A 15,175-nucleotide genomic window follows, 5' to 3' on the forward strand; every position below is an offset into this window, starting at 1 on the left:
AGATGTGTCTTCTTCAAGATTTAGATTTACAAATGTTCATTTGATTAAATCTAATATGAAAATATTATGATTTAATCTTTATTTTTCTGAGTTAATCTCTTAAAAATTCTCCATCTTAAGTGTCTTATATTTTCAAGGATCTTTTATTCATTCAACCAGTACTTATATGATATATAGGCTGTACCTAGTACCATGCTAGATATTAACTCCATGGGTCGGTCCCTTCATCTTTCTTACTGATAAAAATAATAAATTAATTAATCCTGTTATATACCTTGCTCTCTATCACATAAAATTTTGGATTGTATAAGCTAACTTGTGATTACAGTAATAGTCATTTTCCTCTTTTTCTACAGCATTATTGAATGGTTATCTCCTCTAACTACCTCATGTGCTGATTTTGTCTGTTTTACTTAGTGATGATATCTGTTTTTCATTTTGAGGGTGAGCCTCGGTTGCCTGGAACAGTAGGACAGAATGGAATCCCAGGGCCAAAGGTTAGTACAAATAAAGCCAAAAAGAATCATTCAACTCATGGATTTCCATCAGATTGTAGCTATCACAATTTTTTTATATCCTTTTGATGGCACTCGGGTGGAATTTTTTTGTCAATAGTATAATATGCTACAGTATAGAACTTTGTGACTAATAAATAAATTATATTTGTGATTTTTATTACTGTTAAGTTAAAAAGGCAGAAAAACAAATAGGATATGATTGTCTAAAATCTTAATTCTGGGATAATTAACATAAGAAAAACCCCATTTCAATAAGACTGTTGTCATTTTACCATTTTATAAGCATATAAAAACATGAGTCCCCTACATACTGCCTAACATATACATATTTACAAACCTTCCTAAAGATAATGTTCACATGCCTCTGTGGCTTTTCCTTAAGATCTAGCCACCTTAAGCCTCTCCTAACACAACAAGTTAATCAGATGAAGAGCAGAATTAAGATGTGGCATGTTTAAAATTTAAAAATGAATGTAGCTCTGAATTACTAAATAGGGAAAAAATGTAATGAAGATCTTTTTTTTTGGATCACATGTTTTCTTTGTTTCTTAAAGAACAAATGAATCTGTTAAATATAAAAAGATTGGTGACAATTTAGTTTAAACCAAACAGGTAGACAAATCCCAAATCCTTTGATGAGTGAACATCCATTGAAGTACAAAACTAATGCCTAATCCCATCAGCTGTGCTGGTGCGTATCCCTACCCAAAGATGCCTGTCAGCTTATTTTACAGATCACATTGCTATTGACAGGCGCCTCAGACAGATCTAAAATGTATAGACCTGTCCTTTGTCCTGCAGGGGAGGAAAGAAAATGTGCCCTCTGGGACTATAGTCGTTTTCCTGTCTTTTTCCCTCTCTTGCTCCATGTTAAAAAGCCAAAGGATGAGAGTTAATGCTTAATGCATATTCACTGTGCTATTCTTGTGTTGCCTAGCGACCCGACATCAGGACGGATGTTTAGAAGTAAAGGTGGCCAGAGATTCAGAGACCCAAAGGGTCAGGTTGAGTTCCGGAGAATGAAAAGGGTCTTGCCTTCAAACTGACTTCTAGAGTAGGTTATATTTTCATTTAAAAAAAAACTCACAATAATTGCCTTATACCATTTTTTAAAAAGCAGTCTCATCTCATGACAACCCTCAATCTTTTCAGCTGGAAATATTATCATAATGTGTGTGATGGACTTTAGAACTTTCCCACCCCGTCTCCTGTCCTTTCCTGGGTAAAGTGAAAATGAAATTCTTTTCAGAGCATTGTAGTTTTCGTGTCTTTGGGGTCATCATTTCAGTTAAGATGTCTCTTCAAAACTCACTGAAATTCTGCCCCTTTCTTATGTCTTCCTTGAAAGAATTCGTACCTCCTAAAATATACCTCACCTGGAACACGGTAGTTATCAACAGTTAGAGGGAGTATGTGACATTGTGAAGGGGTCTGAGTTCAGCATCTCAGGTTTATGATCCTATTAGGGAAAGACAACACTGGAACTCCAGTCCCAGGAAATAATCCTCACACCTGGAGATGCTTTGTGTGAAGGGTTTTGTGGAAGGACATGCCAGAGTTTGGACAGAATAAAAAACAGCAGATTAAGAAGTCTCTCCAGATACTGAACCCTCTTCTGCTCCTCAGTGGCCCAGCCTGTGCCTGGATCATCTTTAAACACTGCACATGTCTTTATTCCTGTAAAAGCCAATAATTAAGAGTACATATGGTATTGATATACATACCCAGTTCTGCAGGAAACTCATCATACCTTTCTTTTCCTATAGAAACTATATATAACAAAAAAGAAAGTACCATACATAATTCACCTAATGTGTTCAATATCTGGTTTGTTCAATGTTACTTAATTAGGTGTTTTGACACTTAATATTACTCAATCTTTGTTCTTTTGCTCAGGGAGAGCCTGGAGAACAAGGAGAAAAGGTATGATTCTACCTGTGTTTATCTTTTTTCCTTCCAAGAAGTACCCAGATGAACTGGATGAATGGATGGAGGGATGATAGATGGATGGACATACAGACAGATACGATAGTCGTGGGTGGGGGACAGTTAATAACTATATTCATTTGTCTGTTTTTAAACTGTTAATTAGGGAAAGAAGAAAATAGTGTTATTCTTGTGTACAGCAAAAATTTGAGTAAAATATTTAAAGAAATGGAGAAAAGGGAAACAAATTGAAACTCCTATTACAGACTTTAAATGGCTTTCAGAACTCCCTAGGCCTACAAAATCACTCTTATGCTCACTTGCTAATGCCAGGCCAGTACTCTTCTAAGCATCTACATCTCTCTCTACGGCTTCTTGGGTCATGAGGTTAAAGGGATACAGATAGTTTACCTGCAACAATTATCTGAATGTTATCCCACAAACAATTCTTATAAAACCAGAAAGAGAAACAAAAGGAGAAGCAGGATGCTGCATGTTCAATTTCTGTTAGCCTCCTTTCCTTACTACCTTTGGGCCCACCCTGATGACTTCAACTCTCAGTGAATATGGTGGTGCTTATTTTCCTGGTTGTCATGCTATTTATTAGTGCTTGAGAATGTGCTGAGTGGGAAAAAACCAACACTTTACATTATACTCTTCCTAAGTGTTAGGATATTTCTGATAAGTTAGTATTGTAACCCCTAAGCTCAAAATAAATTCATCTAAAGTTAAAAAATACACACACACACACACACACACACACACATTTTTAATGCAACTGTATGTTTAAGCATTGTAAAGAAAAAAGGGAAAACATATTAAAATGGAAGAACAACAAAATAGAGGTGTGTAAAAGCAATTTCATGAAGGGACAGCTCAGTCACACCCTTATCTTAACAACCACTCAAACCTAGTGAGGTTTGTTTTTTTTAATAAAAGGATTTTCTACAATTTTTTTAAAAGCATACAAATAAACTGCCTGTCAAAGTCTCCTAGTAATAGATTACATTTATTTGGAATCAAATAGTTCATGGTAATTAACTTGAAATTGATTAGTCCTCAGGTGATTGTTCTGTGTTGAAATTCAGGAGGGAGAGGGAATAATGGCAGCATCATTCTGGAGTCTCATCAGATGGTGTCACCAGCTCGCACAGTCCACTGTAGAGTATCTGTCACCATAAATTTCATGCTTATTTGAAACAATAAAAGAAAATATGAAGGGAAAAATGGAATCTCCCTCTTCTACTTCCTCTGTCCTGAGAAACCATCCTCTTATTTTGAGGAACTCTTTAAATGATGAAAAGGTGAACCTCTTACAAAGCTGGAGAGGAGGGGATTCTACCCCGTGGAACACATGAGCAATTGTGCATTATTATCATAGCAGCTCCCACTAATGGCCCAGGATATGCCAGATATGCCCTAGTTGCTCTATACACAGGATATCACTTATTTATTAAAGTTGCACAAAGTGTTCTTATCCTCACATTACACAAGAGACTCTGGATGCAAAGAGAATTTCATCTGCCCAGTAATGCCAAATTACTGGCTCCAAATTAATGACATTTCACCTTGTACATGCTATGCTGTAAAGCTTAGATTCAAGAATTCAGAATTTAAGGAGGCAAAGCATACAGCGTAAATGAATTTTTCCCCCAGTGGCATTGCATTGTGGATGGAAAGGAGATACCACGAAATAAGCATCAGAAGACTTAAAAATATCAAAGCATAAATTCCTCAAACTCATTTTATTGTGATTTATAAAAATAGTTTTCTAATAGAATATGTAAACTTTCATTTCACAAGTGCAACTCTTTTGTGTTTGTACAAAAGATCTAGAGTATGATGTAGTGCCAAATAAATAAATGCTCAGTCCACAAGCTTTGAAAGCCCCGTCATGCATTTTGAGGCCCTGGAGAGCTAAAATGGGTTTGAAGAGAGGGTAGAATTTATACTAACAAAAGGAAAAAAGATGACGAGAGTCCAGCGGGCAAGTGTGGCACAGAGAAGAATACTGAGGTGGCAGGACATGGGTAGCATGACTTACTAAGAGAACTGTCAGGGAAAAAACCTTCATTAAAGAGGAGCTTTTAGCACAGGAGAAAAGAAGCAGACGGAAGAGGCTTAAATGTCCAAATATGCTATTAAAAGGCAGACAGATAAATTAGTGCTTCCTTGTTAATCTTAAGAGTTTAAAATTGTTCAGCCATTTCATTGTAATAAAATTAATTGTATTGAAATCAGGCAGCTGGTCAGGTAAAAGTACATTACCTCTGTAGAACATTTGCAACAGATTTCTTTCTATGGTGTGTTTGAATGAGAACTGCTCTTTGTTTTGTGGCACCAATATGTCTTACATGTCTCACTTTTTTTCCCTCCTCAGGGAGATACCGGAGAAAGTGGCCCCAAAGGTGACACAGGAAGAAGGTACAGTTTTATGAGATATGAAAGGGCATTCGTAGGAGCAAAATTGTTATTTTGTGTGTATGAAAATGGAAGGTTTTTTAAGATCAGAGATAGTTCTCCAAGATTAGAAGACATTTAAATATTTGATTAAAAGACATTTAAATACATGATTTGTAAAAAGTGATTAATTTGAATCCTTTCCACAAATTTAAATATTCTGAAAGCAAAACAATGTATCCCGAATGCTAGAAAATGCATAGCTAAGTTCCAATAATGTGGCCTTCAAGGAAGAAAAACACTTGTCCTGAATGCTCCCTTTATACACAGGGATATAACATAGAATTCCTAAGGTGACTTAGTTTGTCCCAATTTAAGGAGAGAACATGTCAGGTGATTGGTATGAAATTTTAAAGTTTGATTATAAATGAATATCCTCTGATTAGATCCTTTAAATCAATCTTGAAAATTTGCCTCGACGTGAAACCCACTAAATCTGTGTATTTTATCTCTCTGTTGTCTCTCTCCTCTACTTGCCTTTTAAACCATGATCTGCAGGCATAGTGCAGTGGTCCGTGGCCTGTTTTCTTGCCTCCCTTTTTTTTCCCTCCACTCCATCATTGTAGCATTTGCTTGGATTCATCCTTTGACATCTGACATCAGAAAATTTTGACATTGATATTTCACTTCACCTTGACCATGTTAAAATCAAGAAAATCTTTCAAGAAGCCAAATCTAAAATAGAATCAGGTAGATTTTTAGCATAAATCAGGCTAAATAAATTGAGTGATTAAAAGCATTATTTACTTAGACTTATAGTTGAGAATGAAACATTCAACTTTAGAAGTTATTATAGTACAGATGGGTAATGGTTAGTCATAAAAACATATTCATAAAACAAAAAACAATTATCTTTCTTTTCATAAATATTAATGTAAATATGGCATGGAGTGGGATTGAATCTATGTCACCACAATTGTGTTTGTATTTGAGGAACAGTCTAGAGGTTAGAGAGGACTTTTAGTTTCCTACAAGAAACTACAGGTTAGGGTCTCTTAGCCCCTGCACACTATTGACATTCTGAGCCAGGTAATTCTCTATTGTAGGAGTTGGCTGATGTTCAGTCACTCTTGGCTTCTACCTGCTAGATGCCAGTGGCACCCCTGAGTTGCAACAAAGACACATGTCCACACATTTCCAGATGTTCCCTGCAGTACAAATTCACCCTACATCAGTTCTACTGATGTAGACCCATTCTATTGATCTGCCAAATTTTAAATACCATGATGCCATCAGATGACATGAAACTTTTTGATGCATTTGAGACCAAGGTTAGAAGCCGACTACTCTCAAAATCAAAATTTGAAACCCTAAATGTATAAAATTAGGTAATGTTATGTTTAATTTTCTTGCTTCTTCTTAAAAGCAGAGGTCAGCCAACTTCTTCAGTAAAGGGCCAGAAAATAAATATTTTAAGTCTTTGTGGGCCATATGGTCTCTGTCATAAGCTCTTCAGCTCTGCTGTAGCGTGAACACAGCCACGGACAACATGTCAACAATGAGTGTGGCTGTGTTCCAATAAAACTTTATTCCTGGACACAGAACTTTTATTATTATATAATTTTCATGTGTCATGAAATATTGTTTTTTTAACCCATTTAAAAATGTGAAAACTGTTCTTGGCTCAAGGGCCTTACAGGTGGCCAACTGGATTTGGCCACTGTTGCCAACCTCTGCCTGAAAGAAAGGAAATATTCTACACAGAGCAATTTCTTCAAGTGAAAAAGTGTATACCAAGTCTGAACTCTGCCTATATGGATTTATACAGAGGATTTTATGCTTTAGAAGATGTATTTTTAAAGCTGCATTTTTGGAACGTAGGTCAATATTTGTTTCTTTAATCACACGTTTTGAAATTTAATTTTACAATAGGGTGGCAACTTTTTTATTTGAAAAGACCAAGTTATCTCAAAGGAATACTGTTCTTACTTTATATATTAATGCAAATCATTTACCATACTGACTCACACATCATAAACTTTCAATAAATATTAGCTTTTCTTACCACATGGAACTAGAAATCAACAAGATTGGTCATTTTTCTTTTTTTTAATATAAAAAAAAAGTTTTACTAGTCAGCTGAAATTAAGTACAAGAAATGCCTCAGTTAGAATGGAAATAATTTCTATAAACTTTCAATGGGTCTAAACAGGATTGTAAATAGGAATCTGTAACACATATAATATGTAATCTGACCTGTAGCATTCATCCCAAGAATGCTGTAACTGGAATACAATTTTTGATGTGTTTTTTAAACATTTCCTGCTTCTGTCATATAATTTGTTTCCAGCATGTTGGAAACACTCTGTTTGTGGCCTTTGTGTTCACTATGTAAAACTCATTCATCATTTACCAAGTTTGAGATGTAAAATTTTAAAAATACTCCTTTTCTGCTATTGATGTAGTAAATTACGTCATTAACTGATTCACTTTAATAGGATATTTTTTTCTTTTTGATTCAACTCAGTGCCTTTGGATGGTAAAGCAATCTAAGCCTTTCCAGACTGGTCATCTGGAAATGTTGTGGAACTATAATATAAAAGCCACTGGGCTGGGTTTTCTCTGTGGCCAGCAACTAGGGTATACTCCAGGTTTAGGAGCAACTTGACAAAGACTGGTTTTAATCATGTGTGGAGTTACTATGGGAAGGTTTACTGTGGTGGTGTTCAACTCTTTTGAGTGTTAATTCCACAACCAAATGTACAAAATGATTTCTTATCTATTTTCACCCACTTGAAAGTAGATGTCTGTGCAGCCCAGTGAACAGTTTGACCATGTCACACAATTCTTCACCCTTTTATTTGCTGGTAAAGATCTCCACATGCATTTTCTTGGCACTGACTATCTGTTTTTTCATTCTCCGGTTCCTACTATGAACACATTGTATTCTTATTTTACATTCACTTCCCATCTTTGATTTGCATCCTCTGAGCCTTTGCAGAAGCAACGTCATTTTGGAGCTACCAACCAAATTATTGTCTCTTCCTGAAATCCCACCTGAAGTTCTATCTCTGTGGATATTCCCACAACAATCAGTTCTGGTTTTGTTTTGTTTTGTTTTGTTTTGTTTCTAATTTAGCTCATGTTATTCTTTGCCACTGTTGCCAACATTTGCTCTCTGACCTCCTCCCCCCAAATCCTCAACTCCATTTTTTCATTTTCTAATCTTAGTCATTCTTCAATCCAGTGAAAACTGAATTTAGAAATCATTTCACTGGGGCAGCCTTTCATCCTCCTCTGGATTGGTTAGGTCATCTACTCTTTGCTCCAGCAGAGCTCCTTGGAATTTATTTCACAATCCTTTTTGTGGTTTACTAAAATTTCCAATTTTTTATTGGACATACAGCTCATGTAAAAAGAAAAAACAAAACAAAAACAGCTAGACTGTTTTATTCCCATCATCAGTACAAGGTTTTAGCATATAGTTAGAAGGTAATAAATATTGAATTTATCCCTTTAGTAAATGAAGAATCTAAGTATTTTTTTACTCTTGAACTGTTTCATATTCTCATTGAATGAATAAAATTGTTCGTGTATTGTGCATTTGCTTATCACATTTTCTGTATGTACACAGTAAAATGGAATCTCCCTAACAAGGCAGTTTTTTCCTGTCCTGGATTTTTTTCTGTTTCTTTCTTTCTTTTTTTTTTTTAGTTGTATATGGACTCAATGCCTTTATTTGTTTTTATGTGGTGCTAGGATAAAACCCAGTGCCTCACATTCGCAAGACAAGTCCTCAACCCCTGAGCTACAACTCCAGCCCCTCCTGTCCTGGATTTTAAAATAGAATAAGAAAATGTTTTTCAATAAATAATTTTTTAATCATATATACAGTATAACAAGGTCAGGGATTGTAATCACATTGTTCTGTTTTTTCTCCTCGGCTCCCTAAATCCCTGATTCCAGAACATCCCTGATCCATATTTGGTGCTCAATTAAGTTTCTATGGAATAAGTGAATGAATAATATCAATAAATCATCACATTCATTTTGTATCTCTACATATGCTTTATTAGCACATCTATTACAATTAGTTACCCAGCATATTTGAAATAATCACAAACAAAGCATATTTATATCTGATATCTTCCCAATATTTCCCCATCTGTGACTTATCCTATAAAAATTTTTCTCTGTGAATCAGTCAACTTATGAAGCTAGGAGTATACTTAAGACATAGTTGGGGGCAGAGGCACACACCTGTAATCCCAGGGGCTTGGGAGGCTGTGACAGGAGGATTGCAAGTTCAAAGCCAGCCTCAGCAAAAGGGAGGCACTAAGCAACTCAGTGAGACCCTCCTGTCTCTACATAAAATACAAAATAGGACTTAGGATGTGTTTCAGTGGTCAAGTGCCCCTGAGTTCAATCCCAGGTACCCCACCCCCACAAAAAAATGACATAGTTGGAGGGTTTTTTCCTACTTTAATCCCATATTTATTTTCACTTTGGGAGAGGAGGATTATAAACACATATTATTTCCATGACTTGCAGCATTATCCTTTAAAATGTTGAACTTACGAATGTCTTCCAGCAGTTGCCTTGCCATTTAAAAGTTATAAAAAATCCAGGAGATTTAACAGTTCTAAATCTTTAAAAAGAGAAAAAAAATATATCACTTTTAGTTGTCCATCAAATGAAACTTCTCAGATTTCCCAAGGAAACCTGCCCTTCAGAAAGTTGCCCTTTTCTCTCCAGCCACTTTCTTTGAGAACTAAATCTAGTCTTTTTTGTCATATAGTGGATTATCTAACCACTTTTCATTAAAACACTGGTTAAAAAAAACTACAATTAAAACAAGCAACTTCCTATTATTTACAAATTTACTCTATGACCTGTTGTTGAAATGAAGTGAGCCAATAATTCCTTTCTTATTCTAACAAAAAGAACATGGCAGTAGAATTGAGGAAGCCCCAAATTCACTTCCTGTCTACTTGCTTCAGCATTCTCACCTACCAAACGGAAATAATAATATTTTCCCATGCCAATAATATTTGCCTATAGTTTTTTAAGGCAAAAACAAGATGAGAGAAGGAACTTTGTGAAGCCAAAATTGCTTTTATGCATTCAAAGGTCTTATTACACAAAATGTTGCAAACCTACTTTGTTAGTGTTGATGGCTTTCAGACTCTGTTCTGTAGAAATAGAAATAAGTTTTGTTTTATTAGCCACATTTATTTCACTTCCCCTTTGGAACTCAATTGGATGTTAATGCTTGGGAAGAAAAGGAGTATCATTGTACAGAAAGACAGGATTCAGAGTCTTCGCCTTCTTCTTTTTTTTTTTTAACTCAAACAACCCTAAAGAGAGAAGTAGAAGAAGATCTTAGAAGATGGAAAAGTATACCCTGTCCATGGATAGTCAGAACTAACATTATCAAAATGGCGATATTACCAAAAGTTCTCTATAGGTTTAATGCAATGCCAATCAAAATCCTAACGGCATTTCTTGTAGAAATAGATAAAGGAATCATGAAATTCATATGGAAAAATAAAAGACCCAGAATAGCAAAAGCAATTCTAAGCAGGAAGTGTGAATCAGGCGGTATAGCGATTTCAGATTTCAAACTATATTACAAAGCAATAGTGACAAAAACAGCATGGTACTGGTACAAAAACAGGCGGGTGGGCCAATGGTATAGAATAGAGGACACAGAGACTAATCCACAAAGTTACAACTAACTATCTTATATTTGATAAAGGGGCTAAAAGCATGCAATGGAGGAAGGATAGCATCTTCAACAAATGGTGTTGGGAAAACTGGAAATCCATATGCAACAAAATGAAACTGAATCTCTTTCTCTCGCCATGCACAAAAGTTAACTCAAAATGGATCAAGGAGCTTGATATCAAATCAGAGACTCTGCGTCTGATAGAAGAAAAAGTTGGCTCCGATCTACATATTGTGGGGTTGGGCTCCAAATTCCTTAATAGGACACCCATAGCACAAGAGTTAATAACAAGAATCAACAAATGGGACTTACTTAAACTAAAAAGTGTTTTCTCAGCAAGAGAAACAATAAGAGAGGTAAATAGGGAGCCTACATCCTGGGAACAAATTTTTACTCCTCAAACTTCAGATAGAGCCCTAATATCCAGAGTATACAAAGAACTCAAAAAATTAGACAATAAGATAACAAATAACCCAATCAACAAATGGGCCAAGGACCTGAACAGACACTTCTCAGAGGAGGATATACAATCAATCAACAAGTACATGAAAAAATGCTCACAATCTCTAGATATCTTTGCCTTCTTTGTTTAGCCACATTTTAATTTTTTCCTTAGGTAATAGCAATTACAGATGTCCAAGAAACTCATATATATTCTTTCCTCAACAAGCTAATTTACTGTTTTATTCTCCTTCCTAAGTTTTCCTTTTTTCCTTCCTAGAAGTTTTTTTTCTTCATTTTGATCCTTGACTGCTGATCTGTTTAAAAAAAAAATCTTTTTAAGATTTATTCATCATTTCCCCCAAATATGTATTGAGCACATCCTATGGCCAGGTACTGAATAAAAGCACAGAATCTGCTCATATGCAGCTGGCTGTCTAAAGGAAGGGTAGACACTGAATACACAAAAACCATAAGCAGGCAGCTACAAAGTAAGCTGGGCTGACGTGAACAGAGAGTGACCCTACACAGTCAAATGTGTGTGTGAGGGGCGTCCGCCTAGGCTGGTCAGTGAAGGGTTCTTTGAGGCAAAGCCATTTAAGCCCAGATCTGAAGAAAGAGACGGTGCCACATAGAAAGAAGGGCGAGGAAATGAGGGAGGGGGACAATTGCCCCATGCCCAGAGGCCTGAGGCCTATCTCCATCTCTAAAAGAGATTGATGAGCAGCTTCTGGAATCTATAACAAGCAAACAGACCCCTAGAGCTGCACGAGCATTTATATAGACAAGTCAGCTGTGGACATCCTGAGATGTGCTTCCTCCTGTGGCTCTCTCTTTTCTTGACAATCTCAGACAACTAAGTTTTCTCCTTATCTTTGTCCTCCTAGCATGTTCATGGAAAAGAGGGTTAAAAGAAGTTTGAACATGTAGGCCCTTGGCTGACCTCGTCCCCAGTTATCCTATATACTCTTCTCTGATGAACCCCTCTGCTTATTTATAATTCAGCAGCTTTAGAAGCAAATGTAGGGCCCCTGTATGAAGTCTGGATTGAACATGGTGCCTTTTAAAACACCGGATTCTTTCTCGAGACTTTGTCTCAGAGCTTTACTTGTGTCCCCATCACCCACAAGTCATCCATCATCCTGTAACTTCCCAGTTACTGAGTTACAGTGAAATAAGTGGAAAGCTGAGAAAAGCATGCTGGGTTGCGACTGTGACAGAGCTTCATGAGGAAAACAAAAGGATCTGCTGATCTGCTGCAAGGCTTTTCCAGCTCGACATCATTAACCCTTTGACTTCATCTGCTGAACCTTGACTTTCCAAAAACTAAAGGGCCAGAGAGCTCTCTGTAAATGATGGCCACTGACATTAATAAACTAGAGAAATAGAGAAAACAGAACATTCCAGATCCCTAAATTGTAATTTTATTGCTCCAGAATGGGTTTTTTTAGCACTGTATCAAGGGAGGAAGAGGTTCACATTTCTATCATTGTACTTGCTTCAAGGAATATAATCCTGATAGAGTTTGCATTCAAGGTCAAGCCGTGTTTGTAGAAAGTGCATTGTTTATCTTAGACATCATTGCTATCTTAATTGCTGATTTCCTAGGACAAAGTCTCATTAAGCATGTTAGGTCTTTCGGTCATGGAATCCCTTTGAGTGTTCATGTCAATAACAGCTCTCTGGGTGTGTGCAGTGTTTCCTCTTTCCATAACTTGTGGTATAACCTCTCATGGGTTTCATTTTAGGGTGACCCTGGATCATCTGCTGTAGGAATTAAGGTAACTATAGGCATGCAAGTGTTTGTGCCACAGGGATCACAGTTTTGATTTTCTAAGCCTCTACTTTCTCTCCCCTTTTACCAACATTGACGGTTATTGTTCTGTTCCTGTTTACCTCGATAATCAGCTTCCAAACACAACAGAGATATTTGTGGGAAATACAATGAAGTTTAAATAAGTGGGCTTGACTTCTCTTCCCTTTCTGAATGGTTTTATGAAATGTGGATTTACATTAAATCAGTATACTTGTGATAAAGACTTGTGATCAAGAAGGAGCTTGGGCCATCTCTGTGAAAGTGCCCAGAGGTCTAAAGTTTTTAGAATATTCTTGTAAGACTCTCTTTTCACCTTTGGTTTCCTTTGTCCAGGGAGAACCTAGAGAATCTGGTCGTCCAGGGCAAAAGGTAATATCTCTATCTCCAGTGTGTTCTTTGTATAATTATGATTAATTACATAACATGAAAATGATTATTGCAAAATGATGTAGTGTTCATGCTTTGCATACAGAGTGTTATTGGTTGGTGTGCATTTTATTTTATTTTTCTATTTTTTTGTGTGTGTTGCTGAGAATTGACCCCAGAGTGAGCCTTTTGCATGCTAAGCAAGTGCTCTACCACTGAGCTACATGCTAAGCCTCATTTTGCATTTTAAACAGTCTTGATGCTAATCATTGCAAAACGTGAAAACAAATCTGTCCTTGTAAAAGGATGTTTTATGAACTAAAATCTACATATACTCAGCTGTCTGAAACTAACAAAGATCTGTTGGGTTGGACTCCACAACTTATCTTGCATGTTTAAAGGTAATCTGCATGTGTCTTTCTTTCATGAGAAGAAATGAGTGTTTACTAAACTGACTTAACAGAGAGTGCTGGACAGATCTTTAAAATTGATACTCCTTTTCTGTTCATTGCCAGTACTTTTCTTCTGAAATTTTTTATGCAACTCTACCTATGTCTTTCTTATTGTGTTAGCAAAATAATTTTTTTAAAAACTAAAATTTAATTAGAGACACTAGCCACATAAATGTAACTAACTATAGCTTGGATTATCATTTGTGTTTCACTTGAGCAACACATTAAAGAAGACACAGTGACTATGTTTAGATTCATATTCTCCTTTGAGTCTGAGGCAGGAAACAAGTGTTAGCAGTTTATCGTCTGAGCATCTGGATATCAGTGCCCAGTGTACTTGGATTTCAGATAACAAATGGATGTAGCTAACAAGAAAATGTGAATTCCACATTAAGCAAAATCTCTTAAGATCATTTCTCTGCCTTTGTCCATCAGTAGCTGATGTGGTAGCAAAAAAAAAAAAAAAAGAAAAAATATATATAATTTACCTAATTAGTAGAAAGGGAAAGAAAGAATAAATTCCATTATAGTAGTTTGGAACTTTAAGGCATGGCAAATCATGGTTTTGCTATGTCTCAAACATTCTTAAAGTCATTGAGAGAGCTTTATTTTTAAAAAGAACTTAGGATGGAAGTAATTTATGAAAAGATCTCTCATATTCTTTTAACATTTCTCTAATTTAAAGACATATTTTTCTTTTGAAACTAAGAATCTCAGAGTAATGATTCATCAGGCCCAGTTCCAGGTAAAGTTGAGGCTTTTCCAAAGAGCCCAAAGGAACTCTGCAAATTTTACTGTTTAATTCCTATTCTTCTGATCTTTATTTTAAAAATTTGGAGTTAGTGATACAGTCAGAGATCCATGGTCTGCTTTTTTTTGAAAAGGCAATTAATCTTTTCAGATGATCTAATTTTAGGTCCCTTAGTCTTTACAAATTAAAGTCTATGTTTCAGTTGTTCTACAAATCTGTGATTTGCTCAAAGAAATGTCTGCAAGATTCTTGTGTCTCTAAAATACAAGCCAAAAGAAACTCTGCTATTATATTGTATAGGGTTCACTTTTTTTCAGAGTGGAAGAACCAAATTGATCTTCAATTTCTTCATAAAACATTGCCTTATCATGATTAATTAGAAATCAAATTTAGACTGATTCTGGAAGCTTTTAGGTTTACACATAGAAACATTGGATTTCCTTTGCATTTTATTAAAAAATCAGTTTGGGGTTACATTGGAAAAGGGTAGATTCATTTAAAATCTTACAACCCTTCTTAGATAATATGTGTCCTGAAATGACCAAATTCTACCCTTTGATACAATCTCACTTTCCCAATATGACTTCTGTATCTGATATCAGCAATTGGCAATGCTTATCCCAAGGTTGATTTAAAAGTAAATATTTACATGCTTGGTGCTCAGGTTAAAATGAGTACAGAGTCAGTTCTAGAGATCTTCCATGGCATTTTTCTCACATTGCAAAACTGTGAGTTCAATGGCACTAATGCCCCTAAATTATAAGGCATTCCCAGAAA

The 15,175-nt window shown here is 35.8% G+C and overlaps 1 long non-coding RNA gene across 2 annotated transcripts in view; it reads left to right on the top strand.

Annotated features, from left to right (window-relative positions):
- The first annotated feature begins 415 nt into the window (after nucleotides 1-415).
- LOC144374371 (uncharacterized) overlaps nucleotides 416-15,175 on the top strand; it is a 36,976-nt gene continuing 22,216 nt past the window's right edge. For both annotated transcript variants that reach the window (XR_013433803.1, XR_013433804.1), the window contains exons 1-5: nucleotides 416-497; nucleotides 2,415-2,441; nucleotides 4,825-4,868; nucleotides 12,762-12,794; nucleotides 13,163-13,198. This is a non-coding gene — a long non-coding RNA (uncharacterized LOC144374371). The remainder of the gene's footprint in view (nucleotides 498-2,414; nucleotides 2,442-4,824; nucleotides 4,869-12,761; nucleotides 12,795-13,162; nucleotides 13,199-15,175) is intronic.

Source organism: Ictidomys tridecemlineatus, unplaced genomic scaffold (genome assembly GCF_052094955.1).
Source record: "Ictidomys tridecemlineatus isolate mIctTri1 unplaced genomic scaffold, mIctTri1.hap1 Scaffold_665, whole genome shotgun sequence".
Classification (NCBI taxonomy): Eukaryota; Metazoa; Chordata; class Mammalia; order Rodentia; family Sciuridae; genus Ictidomys; species Ictidomys tridecemlineatus.